The sequence below is a fragment of the Mus musculus genome, chromosome 14, assembly GCF_000001635.26.
Source record: "Mus musculus strain C57BL/6J chromosome 14, GRCm38.p6 C57BL/6J".
NCBI lineage: Eukaryota > Metazoa > Chordata > Mammalia > Rodentia > Muridae > Mus > Mus musculus.
In genome coordinates, this window is record NC_000080.6 from 11,037,682 (window position 1) to 11,058,516 (window position 20,835).

The window sequence follows — 20,835 nt, forward strand, 5'->3', positions numbered from 1 at the left end:
TATGTACCCACCATCCTATGTACCCACCAGCCTATGTACCTACCAGCCTATGTATCCAGGAGCCTATGTACCCACCAGCCTATGCATCCAGGAGCCTATGTACCCACCAGCCTATGCATCCAGGAGCCTATGTACCCACCAGCCTATATATTCAGGAGCCTATCTATCCACCAGCCTATGTATCCATGAGCCTATGTATCTACCAGCCTATATATTCAGGAGCCTATCTATCCACCAGCCTATGTATCCATGAGCCTATGTATCTACCAGCCTATATATTCAGGAGCCTATCTATCCACCAGCCTATGTATCCAGGAGCCTATGTATCCACGAGCCTATGTATCCACAAGCATATATATCCTCGAGCATATATAAAAAGCTTGTCATGCTGACTGGGGTTTGTAATCCCAGAGTTGTGAGGAAGAAGAAGGCCGAGAGCTCTGTGACTTGGCAAGCTCAGGCCTATCAAAAACCCTGCGTAACAAAACTAACAAACAACAGCAACAAAATGGTAGCTATCTCATGAGGAATATCACCTGAGGCCAACTTCCGGCCTCCACATGAAGGTACATAAACACACATGTATGCTCATATACACACACCAACTACACACGTACTACACTACATACATGCAGTTATTTACATCAGTTTGTACATATACACACATACACACTCATACCAACATGTACATATACATGCAGACATTCACTCCCTCCATCATGTATACAGAGAGAGAAAAGTACCATTTCTGTAGAATAGGCTTCCATCTAAAGAAATGTTTCCCTATTCTTAGATTACTGGAGCTATGTAGCTGTTCAAATTCCAAAGTGGCAGAATGAGAGATTAAACCCAGTTCTACGTGACTCCAGAACAAAACTTTTAGCATCGCAGGCCAAACAGCTGTGGTTTCTTGCAGGGAAAATAACAGTAATGAACGGATTGAGCTTTCATCTTTGGATGTGTCTGTGGGGTGGATAAGACATTCTCTCCAGCTCCCATGCCTACCCGAGCTTCCCTTCACATTTGAAGATGGCCTTCTTTCCTGAGACCAAAGCCCTTCTGGGTCCCATGCCCCAGAACAAGCCCTCTCTGTTATTCAAAGTGATGCCACTCACACAGTATCCCATTGATTCCCAAACTGTGACCACTGGGCCAGCAACATCAGCATCAGTAGCACAGACACACGGATGTTAGGGCCTATGCCAAGCCTAGCGAAGCAGAGATTCTACAGATGGAGTGAAAGGACCTGTTCTCATGTTTCTGGAGGTGATCCTAATATAAGTGTGAAAACCACAGGCTCTTCAAAGTTATATGCAGAGCCTTTGGCTCTATAGAAGCAGTAGTGTGCTGGCTGCCTTCACCTTTATTCCTGGTCCCACTCATAACAATTCCTCTGAGGCAGGTTCCCTGTTGTCTCAGCTCACAGGCCATGAGGGAAGCCCTGGATCATTATACACTTATTTATGTTTCATGGTGTACCACAGTCTAACCTCTGTTGGGTCTCTTATCTGCAGAGAAAGAGTTTCTGGTTGCAGGCAAGCAAGGGTCAGTGAGAATTGATAGACAGATGCGGACAAGAGAGAGAGAGAGAGAGAGAGAGAGAGAGACAGAGAGAGAGAGAGAGAGCTGAATCTGAATGTATTTTGTCCAAATGAACTCCAGACTTTTAATACAGAAGAAAAACAAGAAAACCAGACCAACATATCCACTAAGTTACATTGACACAAAGCAAAAAGAATGCATACATAAAAAGATGGCAGGAGCCAGGCCACATTTATCACTAAGAATAGAAACAACCCTTAATTTAAAAGATCAGATAAACACAGGAGCCAGGTGAATGCTCTGATGCAATGCTAGTCTATTGTTAAACCCACCACCAGGGGTTCTTTAGTAAATACCACATTATGCTATTCCTCTGGGCCTAGTGAAGAAACCTGCACCAGAGGAATTCCCTTCCACTAGCCCTTTCCACAATCCACCTGTTTCCTAGGCCATTATGTATTCCTTTGTTTGGGGGTGACTCGGTTAATTGTCCTAAGTGATTACTTTGCAGACTAGCCTTGAGCTTTTCTAGCTCTGTTCTTTGTAATGCCTAATTAGTTTCATTGTCTCTACTAGAAGTAAATTTGAATGTTACTGAATAGGTAGCATTCTTACTAAATTCCAAGCTCCAGGTCGGCTTCAAGGATTTTCTAGGAACCATTGGAACACTGGTGGAGGCTTAGCTATATGTCAAAAATCAATCCTTAAAGGCACTTATAACAAAACAATACTGAAAGAGAGCACATGGATCCATACACCAGACTAATGCAGGGACAGAGTTTGAGTATACGGGCTATTGGAATGCCAAGGTTCCAGGAGGCATAGTTTCCTTGAAACTCTTTGCCTCGGGACTGCTTTCAGGCTTTCGGTCTGTTAAGCAGACTTCACTCGAGTGGGTGTAGCAATGGCGGTAGTCTCTCTGTCTAAACAGTAAACTCCAGGTGGACCACTATACTTGAGGGCACAGCTCATAATTTGCCGTAGAGCAAGCACTCAAGAAGTAGTTATTGAATGAGTAAATCATTAAAATCCATATTGTTGCAAGAGTTGAATGTGGCATTTATGGTATACATGAGTCTCACAGCTACATCTTCACTTCATCTTTGGTCAAATATTTATCAGACATTGACTTCAGCCAAACACTATTGTAAGCAGTGGGAGCCAGCAGTGATCAAGACAGAAAACAAAAACAAAGGCTTATCTTCACATCTTCTGTGACTTCTCTTTAATTGAGGAAGATACACAATAAAATAAAATTAACTAGCGAAATATTCAGCATGTGAGAGGATGATGGGTGCTGTGGCAAGCAGCAGAGTCAGGGAATGGGTGAGGTGTGGGGAGACAGGAGGGAGCAAGCTCAGCGAACTCACATGGTGCATCAGCTGGCTCTCTGGTAAAAGATCTGAGGACCTTGAAGGAAAAAACTCTCCTCCAAGTTCCTGGGAACAAGGTTTCTGAACTAAGAGAAACAAAGGGAAAAGCATGAAAAGGGGACAGATAGCAGCGGTAGGCCTGGAAGCAACTAGCCAACACAGAGTAGGTGAAGGCAGAGCCCTGGACTGGGTGGCAGTGGGGGTGACATGGAGCCCTGATGGAGTCTCTACTGGGGTTCCTTCTCAGGGGTAAATGAGGGGCCTTGGCTTGTGCGTAGACAACTAACTGAGGCCAGCAAGACAGAAGCAGGCAGTCCAAACACAGCCCTCTACAGTGGTGTAATGACAGACATTGGAGACATAGCCTCAAATCACATGGGAAACAGTGTGCCATGTCAGTCAAGACCCTGCCTGACATCAAGCAGGATATTTTGTTTTTCTACTTAACTGAGATATGATCCAATATAACTGCCTCAGAAAAAGTTGACATAGAAGCTAAAATAAGTACCTCAACCTTCTACATGGCAATAAATAGATAGATAAGTAAATAAGTAAATAAATACTATGAAAAAGTTAATAAATAAAATACCATGAAGGGTATAAATAAATAAATAAATAAATAAAATCACCATGAAGGGTAAAAATTCTCACTGCTCAAGCCTGATGACTTCAAGTTGTATCCCTGAAACCCACTTAAAAGCCAGCTACAGTGGCAGCAGTGCGTCTTAAGGGGGATGGAGGTGAAGACAGGAGAATGTCTACAAGTCCACAGCTAGCTACACTAGTACAACAGCTAAGAGAGCATAACTCAAAGAGGCTGAAAGGCAAAGACCAACCCCAAAACTTGTCTTCTGACCTCCACACATGTGCTGAGGTATGATGCACCCATACCTACAGACATGAACAGGCACAAAAATATAGGAATACATACACCAAAATAATCAATTAATATACACATAAAATCGTTTTTGGAATAATCACAATAAACAAGGGATTGGTTATTTGTAAATGAAGACCCTAAGTGTTCAGTGAGATTTTTTAAAGAAGACCTCTTTAGGAGCTAAAGGGGGGTGGGGATGGGGTGACTGTGAGCGCAGGCTGCTCTTTGAGAAGACTGGGCTTTGTTACCAGCACACAGCAGCTCACAGTCCAGGGAATCTGATACGCTCTTCTGGTTTCTGCACTTACTGAATGTACATGGTATGCAGACTGACACATACCTAAAATACCAATACACATACAAATAAATGAATACATTTTAAAATTAATTTTAAAAAATATCTCTTTATATTTTCAGCTTTGCCCAACACATAGCAGGTGATCTAAAAGGCTGTGGTCTGATGATTGTAAAAAGCGCTCGGTTTTGTTCCCATTTATAAGAAAGGGTAGAGTGTCCACACTTTGGTCTTCGTTCTTCTTGAATTTCATGCGTTTGGCAAGTTGTATCTTATATCTTCGGTTTCCTAAGTTTCTGGGCTAATATCCACTTATCAGTGAGTACATATTGTGCGAGTTCCTTTGTGATTGGGTTACTTCACTCAGGATGATACCCTCCAGGTCCATCCATTTGCCTAGGAATTTCATAAATTCATTTTTTAATAGCTGAGTAGTATTCCATTGTGTAAATGTACCACATTTTGTGTATCCATTCCTCTTTTGAGGGGCATCTGGGTTCTTTCCAGCTTCTGGCTACTATAAACAAGGCTGCTATGAACATAGTGGAGCATGTGTCCTTCTTACCGGTTGGGGCATCTTCTGGATATATGCCCAGGAGAGGTATTGCGGGATCCTCCGGTAGTACTATGTCCAACTTTCTGAGGAACCTCCAGACTGATTTCCAGAGTGGTTGTACAAGCTTGCAATCCCACCAACAATGGAGGAGTGTTTCCCTTTCTCCACATCCTCGCCAGCATCTGCTGTCACCTGAGTTTTTGATCTTAGCCATTCTGACTGGAGTGAAGTGGAATCTCAGTGTTGTTTTGATTTGCATTTCCCTGATGATTAAGGATGTTGAACATTTTTTCAGGTGCTTCTCTGCCATTCGGTATTCCTCAGGTGAGAATTCTTTGTTCAGCTCTGAGCCCCATTTTTTAATGGGGTTATTTGATTTTCTGGAGTCCACCTTCCTGAGTTCTCTATATATATTGGATATTAGTCCCCTATCCGATTTGGGATAGGTAAAGATCCTTTCCCAAGATGGACCATCTAGTGATTGCCATATGCAGGGATCCATCCCATAATCAGCTTCCAAATGCTGACACCATTGCATACACTAGCAAGATTTTACTGAAAGGACCCAGATATAGCTCTCTCTTATGAGACTATGCTGGGGCCTAGCAAACACAGAAGTGGATGATCACAGTCAGCTATTGGATGGGTCACACGGCCCCCAATGGAGGAGCTAGAGAAATTACCCAAGGAGCTAAAGGGAACTGCAACCCTATAGGTGGAACAACAATATGAACTAACCAGTACCCCGGAGCTCTTGATTCTAGCTGCATATGTATCAAAAGATGGCCTAGTTGGCCATCACTGCAAAGAGAGGCCCATTGGACTTGCAAACTTTATATGCCCCAGTACAGGGGAACACCAGGGCCAAAAAGGGGGAGTGGGTGTGTAGGGGATTGGGGGGGTGGGTATGGGGGACCTTTGGGATAGCATTGAAAATGTAAAGGAGGAAAATACCTAATTAAAAAAAAAGCGCTCAGTTAAGACAGTAAAGTCTGCATGGGAAGATACTACATAGTACATTTAGTTTTCCAACAATTTATTGGGGTTTCTTTTTCTGTATTTTGAGACAGGGTTTTGCTTTGTAGTCTTGGTTCTTGGCTGTCCTGGAATTTACCATTTATACCAAACTGGCCTCAAACTTACAGAGATCTGCCTGCATCTGCCTCCCAAGTGCTGTGGTGAAAGGCATACCACACCACACTCAGTTATAAGTTCAATTCTGATGAGAGATGAAAGGAAAAGTCTCTCAGACATTCGAGAAGACTAAATTACACAGTCGAAAACAACTCTAGGCAAGGGGAAGAAATCATGGGAAGTAGGCATCGTGCTCTACACTGTTTAGCTTCCAACTACGTACAGGCCACAGCATCTTCAGAGCCAAAATAGACTTGTAATTATTCTACTAGCCACACAAATCTCATGGCACACAAACCCTCAACCTGCATGGCTTAATGTAGGCATGCACTAGTTGAGTGCTCTTTGAGTGTGCCAAAGCAATGAACATCCAAAACATAGAGGCTGCTACCATGCAAGTCTTCTTTGGCTTGTTGATTTCAATCCCTGCACTGCTGGTATTTTAACCAATGTCTTAAGATTTAAACGAGTAATACACTATGCAAGCTGGTCAAGAAGGAAATGCTTAACTTGAAGAGAAAAGCACATTTTTCTTCCCAATCACCAGCGTTTATTCTGGGAATTCAATGTTATCAGCTTCCTGTTTTCCTTCTTCTCCAGTGCTCTACTTCAAAGTCACTAGAAAGGTTTGCTGTGAGGGAGAACTACAGACCTGATACATGTTCTAATAGCTACAGCCCACATAAATTAGAAGGTGGGCATGAGAGGAGGCCCAAGAAGGCACTGCAGAATTGTGTGCATCCTATGCATCATGCCATACAAGATGATCTCTGGTTTCCTCAGAATACCACATCACTCAGTAACTGTGAATAAACAATGCCCTTGAATTAAAAAAACACTGAGGCATTCAACAATCAAATATTGATCTTGGAATCTCTGCTGCCCTTGTGTTTTTCAGGTCTGTTGTGTGGGTTTCTATGTGACATGTTGTGTCATGTGACATGACAGTCTCAATCCAGGACAAGCAAATGAGCAAGCAGTCATTGCTAAATAAGAGGCTGCCAATGTTGAAACAATTATGGTTATCAGTAAGTGAGGAAACTGACAGGTGATGTGGTATCTAAACGCAATCCGTCTTTTTAAGCTTGTTTGGGCCCTGGCTCTGTGTGAGCTGAGATAGCAACACTGCTTCGAATAGAGAGATTGCATGGGGATAAAGGACCAGGACTGCATGGCAGCTGCACAGTGCACTTGAGCTCAGCCACATTAAAAGCTCTTGATGCCTTTGGGAATAGATGAGCAAGACCAAAAGCAAGTACATGGAATAAGGAGGTGACTGCCTTAAGTGATGGATATCCTGGCTACTCTGCGCCTATCTATGCCTTTCCATTTCATCAAGATGCTAAGAAGCAATTAGAGTCGTAAGTATGAGAAATGTTATATTTCTTGGAAAACCAGAGATTTGGTTGTTCAGTAAATGATACCTTGCTTCTTAATTTCCTTAGCAACACTGAATTCTTAATCACTCAATCATCCACTTAGTCATTCAAAAACACTATATCTTCACCTTTTTCCCTTGATTGCACAGTAACACAAGCTTACTGTAAAATATTCAAATGAAACAGTATTGCATAAAGAGGAAGTACAAGTCTCTGGAAATCCCAGAGAACCAGTATTTATTAAGCACTCCATCCCAAGTTGTATGCTAGAGGTGCCATGAATTGCCTTGGTCTCAAAAGTTCCCAGTCCAGCAAGAGAGAAACCAAGAACAAAAACTAAAACACAGGACAGTCACCATTAAAAAAAATAATAATAATAATGCAAAGAAATGCTCCAGGAACCCAGGAAGTGGCCACCTCAGAATAGTAAGGCAAAGGGGAGGCCTGTGTGTCAGGCCCTACACTCGGTGGCCCCTGCAGACAGACCATGCAAGGCACAGGCTGTCGGGTTTTTTTCTCTATCCCTGTCTTCTTCCAACATTTTTTCTATAAAGTCAACTTTCCTGCTTGGCTTACCCAAATGCTCATTCTATTTTATAAAATGACATGTTACACAAATCTAGAATTGCAAATTAAATTCTAGTAAGATTCCCCACCCCCACTTTTAAAAGAGAGTTTTATTAGAATATAGTCATTTTGTATTCAGTATAGATCAGAAACATGATATTTTAACCATGGAGAGCCGAGTATATGACCTGTAAAGTCTACAACATTTATTAACTGGTCTCTCACAAAAAGGTTCCTGACTCCTGGCTTGGGTGTGAATCCAATCTTCATTACACACATCACCTTCTCACGTTTGTCTCCTGCTGCCTCCCTGACTCACGGCAACTCACTCTTTACTATAAGGAAACGTTGGCCTTTGTGGGGCTCACACTGTGTAAGAACGTGAGAGTTGGATTGAGGACATCACACATGACACCTAGTTGAATTCTGGCTTGGCTACTAATTGGCTTCGTGGTTCTGAGGAAGCTACTGAACTTTTCTGTCTTTCAAGCTCCTTCATATAAAGCATCTATCTTGTTGCTCTATTTAAGAGTGGGTATGATACACAGAGAAACCCTGTCTTGAAAAACCAACAACAACAAAAAAGAAAACAAACAAAGAGTAGATATGAAAATTGATCTTTAAGCTAAGCTTGTTGTCTTGTGTTTTGACCTAAGTATTTTCTTAAAAACTGTTCTTTTATTTCAAAAATTTTTTAAAACAAATTTCTCCCATTTGCCGGGTCAGGCAACCCCTGACCCCTGTGTTGTCATTCATGAGTTCCATGACTTAAAACATAAATTTAAGTGAATAAACACCCTCAACTGAGTTCCATCTGCTTTTGTGTCCTTAGCTCAAGAACTGCTTCCCACTGTCTCTCCATCCTGAGCACATGCACTGCTTCCCACTGTCTCTCCATCCTGAGCACATGCACTGCTTCCCACTGTCTCTCCATCCTGAGCTTATGCACTGCTTCCCACTGTCTCTCCATCCTGAGCACATGCACTGCTTCCCACTGTCTCTGTATCCTGAGCTTATGCACTGCTTCCCACTGTCTCTCCATCCTGAGCACATGCACTGCTTCCCACTGTCTCTCCATCCTGAGCTTATGCACTGCTTCCCACTGTCTCTCCATCCTGAGCACATGCACTGCTTCCCACTGTCTCTGTATCCTGAGCACATGCACTGCTTCCCACTGTCTCTGTATCCTGAGCACATGCACTGCTTCCCACTGTCTCTCCATCCTGAGCACAAGCACTGCTTCCCACTGTCTCTCCATCCTGAGCACAAGCACTGCTTCCCACTGTCTCTCCATCCTGAGCACATGCACTGCTTCTCACTGTCTCTGTATCCTTAGCACATGCACTGCTTCCCACTGTCTCCCCATCCTGAGCACAAGCACTGCTTCCCACTGTCTCTCCATCCTGAGCACAAGCACTGCTTCCCACTGTCTCTCCATCCTGAGCACAAGCACTGCTTCCCACTGTCTCTCCATCCTGAGCACAAGCACTGCTTCCCACTGTCTCTCCATCCTGAGCGCAAGCACTGCTTCCCACTGTCTCTCCATCCTGAGCGCATGCACTGCTCCCCACTGTCTCTCCATCCTGAGCACATGCACTGCTTCTCACTGTCTCTGTATCCTTAGCACATGCACTGCTTCCCACTGTCTCCCCATCCTGAGCACAAGCACTGCTTCCCACTGTCTCTCCATCCTGAGCACATGCACTGCTTCTCACTGTCTCTGTATCCTTAGCACATGCACTGCTTCCCACTGTCTCCCCATCCTGAGCACAAGCACTGCTTCCCACTGTCTCTCCATCCTGAGCACAAGCACTGCTTCCCACTGTCTCTCCATCCTGAGCACAAGCACTGCTTCCCACTGTCTCTCCATCCTGAGCACAAGCACTGCTTCCCATTGTCTCTCCATCCTGAGCACATGCACTGCTTCCCACTGTCTCTCCATCCTGAGCACAAGCACTGCTTCCCACTGTCTCTCCATCCTGAGCTTATGCACTGCTTCCCACTGTCTCTCCATCCTGAGCTTATGCACTGCTTCCCACTGTCTCTCCATCCTGAGCACATGCACTGCTTCCCACTGTCTCTGTATCCTGAGCACATACACTGCTTCTCACTGTCTCTCCATCCTGAGCACATGCACTGCTTCCCACTGTCTCTCCATCCTGAGCTTATGCACTGCTTCCCACTGTCTCTCCATCCTGAGCACATGCACTGCTTCCCACTGTCTCTCCATCCTGAGCTTATGCACTGCTTCCCACTGTCTCTCCATCCTGAGCACATGCACTGCTTCCCACTGTCTCTGTATCCTGAGCACATGCACTGCTTCCCACTGTCTCTGTATCCTGAGCACATGCACTGCTTCCCACTGTCTCTCCATCCTGAGCACAAGCACTGCTTCCCACTGTCTCTCCATCCTGAGCACAAGCACTGCTTCCCACTGTCTCTCCATCCTGAGCACATGCACTGCTTCTCACTGTCTCTGTATCCTTAGCACATGCACTGCTTCCCACTGTCTCCCCATCCTGAGCACAAGCACTGCTTCCCACTGTCTCTCCATCCTGAGCACAAGCACTGCTTCCCACTGTCTCTCCATCCTGAGCACAAGCACTGCTTCCCACTGTCTCTCCATCCTGAGCACAAGCACTGCTTCCCACTGTCTCTCCATCCTGAGCGCAAGCACTGCTTCCCACTGTCTCTCCATCCTGAGCGCATGCACTGCTCCCCACTGTCTCTCCATCCTGAGCACATGCACTGCTTCTCACTGTCTCTGTATCCTTAGCACATGCACTGCTTCCCACTGTCTCCCCATCCTGAGCACAAGCACTGCTTCCCACTGTCTCTCCATCCTGAGCACATGCACTGCTTCTCACTGTCTCTGTATCCTTAGCACATGCACTGCTTCCCACTGTCTCCCCATCCTGAGCACAAGCACTGCTTCCCACTGTCTCTCCATCCTGAGCACAAGCACTGCTTCCCACTGTCTCTCCATCCTGAGCACAAGCACTGCTTCCCACTGTCTCTCCATCCTGAGCACAAGCACTGCTTCCCACTGTCTCTCCATCCTGAGCGCAAGCACTGCTTCCCACTGTCTCTCCATCCTGAGCGCATGCACTGCTCCCCACTGTCTCTCCATCCTGAGCTTATGCACTGCTTCCCACTGTCTCTCCATCCTGAGCACATGCACTGCTTCCCACTGTCTCTCCATCCTGACCACATGCACTGCTTCCCACTGTCTCTGTATCCTGAGCACATGCACTGCTCCCCACTGTCTCTCCATCCTGAGCTTATGCACTGCTTCCCACTGTCTCTGTATCCTGAGCACATACACTGCTTCTCACTGTCTCTCCATCCTGAGCTTATGCACTGCTTCCCACTGTCTCTCCATCCTGAACACATGCACTGCTTCTCACTGTCTCTCCATCCTGAGCACAAGCACTACTTCCCACTGTCTCTCCATCCTGAACATATGCACTGCTTCCCACTGTCTCTCTATCCTGAACACATGCACTGCTTCCCACTGTCTCTGTATCCTGAGCACATGCACTGCTTCCCACTGTCTCTGTATCCTGAGCACATGCACTGCTTCCCACTGTCTCTCCATCCTGAGCTTATGCACTGCTTCCCACTGTCTCTCCATCCTGAGCACATGCACTGCTTCCCACTGTCTCTCCATCCTGAGCACAAGCACTGCTTCCCACTGTCTCTCCATCCTGAGCACATGCACTGCTTCCCACTGTCTCTCCATCCTGAGCACATGCACTGCTTCCCACTGTCTCTCCATCCTGAGCACAAGCACTGCTTCCCACTGTCTCTCCATCCTGACCACATGCACTGCTTCCCACTGTCTCTGTATCCTGAGCACATGCACTGCTCCCCACTGTCTCTCCATCCTGAGCTTATGCACTGCTTCCCACTGTCTCTGTATCCTGAGCACATACACTGCTTCTCACTGTCTCTCCATCCTGAGCTTATGCACTGCTTCCCACTGTCTCTCCATCCTGAACACATGCACTGCTTCTCACTGTCTCTCCATCCTGAGCACAAGCACTGCTTCCCACTGTCTCTCCATCCTGAACATATGCACTGCTTCCCACTGTCTCTCTATCCTGAACACATGCACTGCTTCCCACTGTCTCTGTATCCTGAGCACATGCACTGCTTCCCACTGTCTCTGTATCCTGAGCACATGCACTGCTTCCCACTGTCTCTCCATCCTGAGCTTATGCACTGCTTCCCACTGTCTCTCCATCCTGAGCACATGCACTGCTTCCCACTGTCTCTGTATCCTGAGCACATGCACTGCTTCCCACTGTCTCTCCATCCTGAGCACATGCACTGCTTCCCACTGTCTCTCCATCCTGAGCTTATGCACTGCTTCCCACTGTCTCTCCATCCTGAGCACATGCACTGCTTCCCACTGTCTCTGTATCCTGAGCTTATGCACTGCTTCCCACTGTCTCTCCATCCTGAGCACATGCACTGCTTCCCACTGTCTCTCCATCCTGAGCACATGCACTGCTTCCCACCATTTCATCCTCAGTGAAAATGCTGATTCCCACAATCCCTGTCTATAGAAACTGGGGAGAATAATGGTGAGGCTCAGAAACACAAATAGTTGTGGGCCTGTGTACCAGAGGCTTCCCATGGAGATCTCTACCCAGCCTGATGTGAGAGTTCCAGTGAAGGGAAGCCAGTGTAGGCAGGGAGGGGAGGTCACTTCCCCAGCTTCTGCGCTGCAGTTGGCTCCACTTCTGTCTCTGCCATGCCTCCTGGTTACTCTGTGACTCTGCCCAGCCCTGCACTACACAACCCTGCACTGGGCAGACCTGCAGTGCTCTTTAGTGGGTCTAACCCAACCCTACCAAAGGCCAACTAGCCAGTGAGGAGTGTGGCGGAGCTTCAAGTGGCTAATCAGGAGAGCAGACCTCTTCCCAAGTGTTACAGCTCTTTGGACAGAAGGCTCAGATGACAGAGTAATTCTCACATGCTTTTAATCCTTCTGGATAAGATTCTTATATACAGTTTTGTGGTGGGTAGCAAGCACTTCTCATTGGTTTGGTCTGAGAGCTTTGGGGAAAACTTATTTGCATGTGGGGGGCTTGGTGCTGCTCCTATGTGATTGATGGCCACATAACTCTCTGTGGGGGTGGGGGCTGTGAGAGGCTGTAGCTATGTTGAAGTCACCACCCAAGGTCACTGGGATTCCAGGCCTTTGCCCCACCAGAGACACTTCTCTAAGTTGGTGGAAGGGCATGACACAGAGGAGTACATCACACACTTAACATTTAATACATGAGAGTCAGATAGGAGAAGCAGAATGAGGCCAATAAAATTTCTTCATCTTAGATGGCTCTAACAACCTGAAGGCTTTCTTTGCTGGGTTTGGTGTGGAAGCCAGAAGAGTGCCACCTTTCACTCTGCTTCTCCACAGCAGCAACTGTCCAATATGTTATTTCACTTGACAACTAATGAGGCAACAAATTATTAGTTTGACTGGGTCACCCTTATACCTTGATCAAACTCTACTGATCAACAACTCACATCACTGGAAAGGATCTTGATTTTTGTTTCTTTCAGTTCCTCTGCAATCAGGTCTTACCTCTTTTATCCTATTTGCACACAGACACTATTGCCTAATACCTGCTTTATTTCAAGCCCTGGGAAAGAGAGGTGATACCATCTTGGTCCTGAATTTTCTAGATAAACTAAAAAGCACAATGCAAACATATGGGAGCTCGGTGAAAGGAGCATGCAGATAAAAATCTATGGAGACACAGATAATGGGTCAAGGAAAGTCCTATGGAGGATGTGACAATTATGCAGAGTCTAAGAGGATCAGTGGGAACTGGCCAGATACAAAAGGAAGATAGAGGAATTCAAAGCTGGTAAATGAATAAAGACAAAGCATAAAAGCTTTCAAGGGCATAGTATCTTCAGCTAAGTACAAAGAATCCATAGTGGCCAGGGAACAAACAGCATGATGTTGAGCGACAGGAGATGAAAGCCAGATTTCTAAAGTCTTTGGCACCATGACAGAGGGTTAAGTTTTGACTCTGAAAACATGGGGAGCTCCTAAGAGTTTTACGTTATTGGTAGGAGAAAATATGTTATGCAATTGTGTTCCGTTGAATAACTCTGGCATCAGCTTAAAGTTAGTAAATTAACATGGAATTTTAGGCTGGAAATGGAAATTGCAGTGGTCCTCAGTGAGAACATAGAGTGGAAGAATAGGTGGATTTGATGCCATCTGGTGACTAGGGTGCATCGAGATAAAGAAGGAAGTACTTCCCTCTCCTAACTCAATCAGGTCAGTTCTCTCCATCACATATCAAATGCAATTTACTAATGGAAGCTGCTCAAATCCTGAAGATAGGCTAGTTCCTTCTGTGACAGCTCACAGGGCATCATTTTCTTTTCTTTATAGCATTTGTCCTGGTTCTAATATTTTTGTCATAAGTCAAATTAGTATCAACTTTGGTTACCACATTATAAATCACTAGAAGGTACAATGATGCCTGTTTTACTCACTGTACATTCTTTCCATCTAACACAGTGGCTAACTCACAATAGGAACTCAACAATTATTTCTTGAAATACTTACATACTTGAATAGCAGTTAGATAGAAATACCATTGAGTAGGACAGGGTGTAGAGGGGTTCAAGTGGGAGTTGGAGGTTGATCCTAGCTTGAACACATAAATTATCTGCAGACTTTCCAGACAGGGATTTCTAAGAGCTTGAAAATCAAGAGAGTCAAGTAAAATATTGTAGATTTGGGAAACATCTGTGAAACTAAGGAGATGAAAGTCACTGTTTTAAGTATACAGCTCGAAAAGAGGTGTGGATCAAAGATGGGGCCATAGAAAAAGCCAAATGAAGAATCCAACCCAGCTAGGTAAGCCACAAGAGCATTAGGAGAGAAAGTTTCTGAGTCAAGAAAAGAACAATGAGAGAGAGAGAGAGAGAGAGAGAGAGAGAGAGAGAGAGAGAGAGATTTTGAGAAATCAAGTAAGGAGAGTTCAAAACAGCAAGAGTTGGAGTCAGAAACCAAGGCAATGATCTCTGTTCCCAAGGTGAAAAACCTCAGTACTTAAAAAAAAGATAGATAGATAGATAGATAGATAGATAGATAGTAGATAGGAAAGAAGAAAGAAAGGAGAAGAAAGAAAGAGAGAGAGAGAGAGAGAAAGAAAGAAAGAAAGAAAGAAAGAAAGAAAGAAAGAAAGAAAGAAAGAAAGAAAGAAAGAAAGAAAGAAAGAAAGAAAGGCAGGCAGGCAGGCAGGAAGGAAGGAAGGAAGGAAGGCAAGCCAAAATGGCAACCTATCAGATAACTATTGAACACAGGAAGGAATCAAAAGGCATGCTGGAGAACTGAAATAACTCATTCTCTTGCTCACTCATGAAATGGTTTTTCAACTGCTACTATGAGCCAAGCAGTCTACATTAGAGTTATAGTGTAAATAGAGACAGTATAGGATGACCTGCACTCAAAGGGCAGAGAGGGGATAGGGTCAAGATCAAAAGGAGCCTGGTTTCTTCTCTCAGCCAGAGAGGAAATGATCCAGGACAAGGGTTTACAGATATCCAGAAGACAAAGAACTTTAGAGGTGAAAGCAAACATTAGAGTGTGATGTCCTAATGTTCCTATGGGGGACATAAATAAATATTTACTAACCTCTAATAAAATATCAATGACAGCCCCCCCCCCCCCCGTTTAAAAAAAAAATCTATTCAAATGTAGCTTGGTGCTCCAGTTTAATTGTGGATACCTGTACCTACATGGGCAACTTACAGCTACACCACCACTACCAAGAAAAGTCTCTCACCCACAGCAACAGTCATTTGTATATCCCCAGGATGGGGAGTGACCTCCGGAAAGCTTTTTCATTGCCTCAAGAATCCTCCTTTCAACATAGGTCAAGTTAATGAACCCAGCCTTGTGAGGGTCACCTGTGGGTAATCACAACTGAGTTGATTTCAAGATAGCAACAACAATGTCGCACCAGGAGGATAAAGCTCCACATAAGGTACGATTATCATGTCTACACAGAGAACTTGATTTGTGCTAGACTTCCACAGTCCCTTGACTACGAAAGGCTGGACCATTCATACACGAGTTTACATGCTTATCTGTTGAGAGTTCCTGTTGAGAGTTTTTGTCTCCTACAATTCCAAGCTCCCCTCTTTAGCCCTGACCAGGTTCTCAGCAAGCAGGAAAGAAGGCTCTGAGTGTATAAAGTAAGACATGATGTAACACAAGGTATGACTTATAGAATGTGGGGGAGTACAGCTAGAAGCATCTGGAAGAGTCCAGAGCAGGGAAGCAGTAGACTACACATGGCCTATAGACTGGAAGTGTGGCTCATGGAGGGGGAGTGCTAAGGAATAGAGGAAGAGAAGAGAGAGGGAACACAGACCAAGCGTAGGGAGGAAAGACCATGAGCTGGAGAAGTTCAGGATCAGGGTAGCCTGAGAAGAAATGAGAGAGCTTGGAGGACCACATGTGCTAATAGTCACCACAGTTAGACATTTGTCCTGAACTTCTTTTGGACCTGACACCAGGAAAGAAATAAAGCAGGAAGAACTAGTATTACAAAAATCACTTCAACAAAATTAATGTTGCAGTTGCTTTTGAAATCAGAAATAATTTCCCAGAGGTGTGGTAGTGATGGCCATCAAGGACCTCTGCCGCATGAGTGGCGTTGGTATGAATCAGGCAGACAACTTAGACTAATCTGGGTGAGGAGGTAAGGAATGTTAGACAGGCTTGAGAATTTCTTTTCTAAATCCCAACTGTCTTTCAGTGCTTGGGCCTCTTTGTAAAGACATGAACTTGAGGACTAAAGTTCAACTCTAAAACCATAAGGAAAGTTTCTCTGAGCCGTGATTAACCACGGGGAGTAACTGAGCATGTACTAGATACCAGGCATTTGGCAGACACAAATAAATGCAATATCCCTGCAATTTCATGTGTTCAGAAGTACTAGAGCTCCTGCTCCACAGAGGAGGAAACTGAGGACTCAAAAGATCTGTCTTTGATAACAACATATTCTAAGAGTGTGTCAATAACTTATACATTTGCATCTGAGCATGTACACACACAGAGTAAAACCAGAGAATATTCCTGTATTTAGTTTCCCTGTCTATGTGTTCATTACATGAGCTGTTCTATTTATTTATTTTTAATAAATCAAATTCTTTAATTATATGTATGTGTGTATACATATATATCAATTACTCAGTCTCTTTTCAAAAAATATGCAAAGATGAGAAACAGAAAAAAAATAAGACCTTTTAAACAGAGAATCTAGATAAAAACAACAACAACAAAAGTCCATACCACAGAATTAAGTTACGTTGACAAAAAGCATCATAAGGGGAAAAACTAAGGAATTTAAAGACCTTAAATTCATTACAGACCAAAATGTAAATCCAATTGCAGAATTATCTGCATCTTTAATTTAGAGACTCATTATCATGCTGGAGATAGGAGGCAAAATTTAATTTAAGGAGCAATTTTGGCCAATCATCCTATTTTCTTTAACACAGGAGCAGAAAGGACAGAGAATGACGCAGACAGAACCCACTGAGGAGCAGAGGAAGGAAGAGCAGAGACCTGCTCCTACTCCACCACTCACAGACACTCAGGTCATCATGGCTGCACCATGACAACACCCTGAAATGGAACTGATTCATTATTAGTTTGGGCTAAAGAGGTCTGTATTATTAAAATAATGATTATAGGACACTGGCCACAATCAAAATAATGTTTCCTAACCAAATTAAGTCAGCTCAAGAGCTCAGTTTGAAAAACCTGTGGATGGCCATCAAACTGTTTTGGTAAGTAGTACCTGAACACACTATGTAAACAGGAAGGAGGGTGTGTTACCGCAGAAGCATTTCTGGGGGCTGCCAGAAGGAGGACAATGAGTTCAGAAAGGACGGATTCAAAGATGGAGCCTCAAAACTCTGAATACACACTTGGAAGGGAGAGACTGAAGATCAGGAGTTAAAGATCATCATGGCTATATTGTGAGTGCCAAGGTAGCCTGGACTGCAGGATACTCATCTAGTTCTGAATATATATTCTAAATCCTCACACTTTAAAATGTGTATTACTAAATACCTCCACAAAGACCATGGCAAGAGGTCTGAGTTGCTCAAAGGCAGGACTCTCCAGTTTGCATAGTTTTGTTTCACCAGAGGTGAATGCATCGCCCGGAGCCATGTGAGTTTCCAAAAGAGCTTCTGTCAAATGTAAGATTATCCTGCTGTTACCATAATAAGAGGACATCATGCAGACCCAGCAAGCCTTGTTGGTCCATTAGGACGTGCAAATGATATGTAGATGGGCTGTGAGCACGGACAAACACAGGCATGTTTGAGGCCAATGGAAAATCATGTGCAAAAATAATAACAGTGCTCCTGGATGTTGAAACACTGTGTGTGTTTGTTTGGGTCTGTTCTAAAACTGTCTTTAATGTAGTCAGAATGTCATCTTCTCAGTTTCAAAGTCCGTAAATTCTTTCCTGTTGGAGGGAGGGAATCAGGCAACGGCTAAGCCTCCAGCTTGTAGGAGGAGGCTCCTTTCTCCTCTGTTGCAATGAAGACCCTTTCCTTATGGTCCACCCAAGGGCTCAGTTACACAGCCTCTCCTACCACCTCCCTCTTCCTCTAGCCTACAGAATTGAAGCTTTTCTAAGTTATTGTCCTCGCCTGTCTTCACAGTCTTCTCTCTGCCTGAACTGCCTTTTCTCCCAGTTATTCTCCTTCAACCAAATGCATCTGCTCTTTCTAGACGAACCAGTATGCCCCCTTTCTGCCCCCATTCCCAACACACTACCAATCACTTTTTTTTTTTTGCTTGTTTTACTTTTGCTTTTAGGTGTATGTGGGTGGAGAGGAGGGTATAGCTCACACCTCCAAGTTTCTATAGCAACCAATGATTATAACTTTAAGAGCTCCTGTTACTCTAAGTTCCAAAACCAAGTACTAGTTTTTCTTGTGCACTAGCCTAGCTACCTTAAGATGCAGAGTACTGTGAATGACCCATCATCTTTTTCTGTACCAAACTGCAGTGGAATTTGGACACTTTGTCAAGACCCTGCAATGCAGTAATAGGCTTTCATTGGAACTATACTGAGCAGAAAAGTAGCATTTATTCATAATGATGTAGAATTGCTTCTCAGAACCGAAGGACACCACACATGGTTGGTGAAGTTGGAGACCTAGAGCTGGAAAGACTAGAGTATCAGGATGTTCCTCAGTAAACACCATTCACTGTCTCTTGGTGCTCCTGCTCCTCACACAGCCTGCCGACTTGCATCGCTGTTCAATCTGTTCTTTTTCTTCCCTGTTCCTGACCCCTACTCGGCTGAACAAATAAGCTCGAACTGCCTAGATTTGTGTCTATGTTGTTGTGTTCCTACTCTAAGACTTCACTTAACCTCCTGTGACTCAGTATATAAAATGGAAATAAGACGTTCATTTACATGACTGTTCTAAGAATGACTGAATTAATGGCACACATTGCTGCCCTCAGCTCCCAAGTTTACCAGAACCATCTAGCATGTTTAATGTGCCTTTGTCCCAGGTCTAGCTTCTGAGGAAAACAATCCGTGTGACCCAGTTGAATCATCTATGCCCCTCTATACCCTAACCCTACACATCTATGCATTCATATCAATAGAAAACCAGTAGAAAATGAGTCCAACAGGGTGTTCCACAAAGATGAGAAAAAAAATAGCAGTTCCTAGAGAAAGCAGCTATGGACTAAACTGATATCTCAAACCTACCAAAACCTACTACAACCACCTGCTGCCCTCTCCAAAACCCATGCTGCCACACACAGGGCCTGCTGTGGGCTACAGCTGGGCCTTTTTCACCTGGAAGCCCAGCAAAGCCTCTTACTTAAAGCAGAGAGCTGCCTATCAGCCTGCAATGACACTAAAGGGAGCACCCCAGGCCAGCTCTTAATAAAGGCTTAAGATGATGATGGTGACAGTGACAAGAAGGACAGGTGGCACAACAGGCCACACCATGGGCCACAATTGTTTCCCAATGTTCACTGCTGGGCCCCTGAGCCTGAAGTGAAATTAAGCACATCTTTTAACTCTGTTAACACAGCTTGGCTCTGGGGTAAACCTCTAAGGCTCCATCCTGCTCCATAATTAGGTAGATTTATGTCCCACTAAGCACATTGTCACACAGGGCTTCCTCTTCTTTGCCATGGTGTCAGGAACAGTAGCCAAGGCATAATATCCAAGAGCTAAGGAGAGTTCTCCAAAGCAAGTTAACCTCTTCCTTCAAGATGGTTATGTAACTGTTTTAGAGTCTCCAAGCACATGATAGCAACTGAGGGGGATGCATCTTTAAAAGTATACAAAAGGAACGGCAACAGGGCTCAGTGAGTAAGGGCACTTGCCACAAAAGCTTACTGACTTGAGTTTAATCCCCAGAACCCACAGAAAGGTATAAGGAGAGAACCCACTCCATAAGCTTGTCATATTATCATGTGCTCTCCACTGTGGCTGCTGCTGCTGATGATGAATAAGAAGGAAAAAGAGGAGGAAGAGGAGGAGGAGGATGGCAGGGGGAGGAGGAGGAGAAAGAGGAAGAGGAGGAGAAGGAGAACACATAATAATAAATTAATTTTTAAAAATACATGCTCCTCAGCTGTGTCTACTAGTCCCTATATAAAGTGTCAGTTGCAACTTAATATCAATGTTTTCGTTGCAGTGCCATCACCTTAAAAAATAAACCCAAGATTTTGTAAATCAGCATATTATTATGAACTGTTTGTGCCTCCCAATTTATATTTAAAATTCCTACCCCTAATATGACAAAACTTGGATGCAGGGCTTTGGGGACATAATTAGGTAAGAAGGGTAGATTTTATGCCTTATAAAAAGGACCTCAGATGGTTCTTTTTCACCTTGCTGCCCTCACAAGTCATGAGGAATGAAATTTCAATCTGCAAATAAGGAAGTTGGTCCTCACCAAACACCAGACGTCCTAACGCCTCAGTCTTGGGCTTCCAGTCTTCCGAACTAAGAAATAAGTTTGTGTTTTCTGGCCTGCTGGTCTAGGCTGCTACAACAGCCCAAATAAGT

At 44.3% G+C, this 20,835-nt stretch overlaps 1 protein-coding gene across 6 annotated transcripts in view; it reads right to left on the bottom strand.

Annotated features, from left to right (window-relative positions):
* Positions 1-20,835, bottom strand: part of Fhit (fragile histidine triad gene) — a 1,611,970-nt gene that overhangs the window by 1,487,590 nt on the left and 103,545 nt on the right. The window lies entirely within an intron of this gene.